General features: G+C 43.5%; 1 protein-coding gene across 1 annotated transcript in view; it reads right to left on the bottom strand.

Moving 5' to 3' along the window:
* The window catches only part of LOC119585216 (E3 ubiquitin-protein ligase UBR2-like), a gene marked incomplete in the record, with an annotated part of 58,977 nt that overhangs the window by 27,276 nt on the left and 30,509 nt on the right, over positions 1-1,192 (bottom strand).

Below are 1,192 nucleotides of genomic sequence, written 5' to 3'. Positions count from 1 at the left end.
ATCTTGGGTAAATGGATGGTCGAAATTCTGAATCTGGGACTTTTTTATTATCATTTTTTTATGAACGTGAACGTGTGCGTGGAAGTGTGCCTGGATGCGTGCGTGTATGGCTTTCCGTAGTCGCGCGCGGTTGTGTTATACTGCATGGAAATGTACATTTCCGCTTTAAGAGCCAAAACACGAGGATCTGTGCCCGAGTTTAGCTTGGCGTGAATGTGTGCGTGTAACCTGAGAGAGACAGACTGTCAGGAAAAGACAGACACCGTGAAACTTGTAAGACTAAACCCAGCGCTTCGTTCAACAAAAGACCGTCACAGTGCACGGAAATGACAACTTCTACGACAGAAAACAATAACGGAAGTTCTGCTGGAAATAATGCTCGTAACAACTGTGACAGAATTTTGTTTTCTCTCATCACTACCGTTACAATACAACGAAAGCAAGAACAATGCACAATAAGTAGTACCATAACCCATCATGGTTAACAAAACTCTCGCTAGACTATTTAGCCTTTATACAACAGCCTGATTTCACATACAAAAAAAGAGAGGAAAGAAAACCCAATAGAATCGTAAACCAGAAAAACAAAGCAAGCGAAAAAAAATGAAAGCACTCATTTTTTTTTAAACCATGGCCATTAACCCTCTAATCATTTTTCATAATGTAACACTCTCACAACGAAAGCCTTCAGGGGTGAGACGTCGCAGTCCCCCATCAATGCACCCCCCCCCCCCCGGCAAGAGTCGTCCGGACAACCTCCAGGAACCAGTCGGGGAGTCAGTCAACCACCACACGTGCTACGGGAAGGCTGCGAGATCACAGGTGCGCGCGTGCAGGACTTGGTCTGGCGGACGTCGGCACAAATTCTCGCCTGTGACGGCAAACTTTTTGAACTGGATACGGAGAACTGTGGTCGACATAATAGATTCTAGTAACTATTAACCATGATGTGAAGCTGTGAGAGCAACTCTACACAAGATAATGCGTGATAAAAAAAATCAAAAGAGAACAGTTTTGATTTCAAGGATGTAAATGTGAATGAACTTATGACGCTAAAATCTACGGTGCATAAACACCCGAGTGCAAGTTGCAGAGAAATCTTGTGATCTGCTTTCTAATCAACACTGTGACCTCGCGAAATTATGGTCTGAATTCCATCTTGTGGAGTAACGATACATAAGTAAAGAAGTGC

This window comes from Penaeus monodon, chromosome 19 (genome assembly GCF_015228065.2).
Source record: "Penaeus monodon isolate SGIC_2016 chromosome 19, NSTDA_Pmon_1, whole genome shotgun sequence".
NCBI classification, from domain to species: domain Eukaryota; kingdom Metazoa; phylum Arthropoda; class Malacostraca; order Decapoda; family Penaeidae; genus Penaeus; species Penaeus monodon.
Note: the sequence above shows the minus strand (reverse complement) of the source record. Positions and strands in the feature narration are given on the sequence as shown.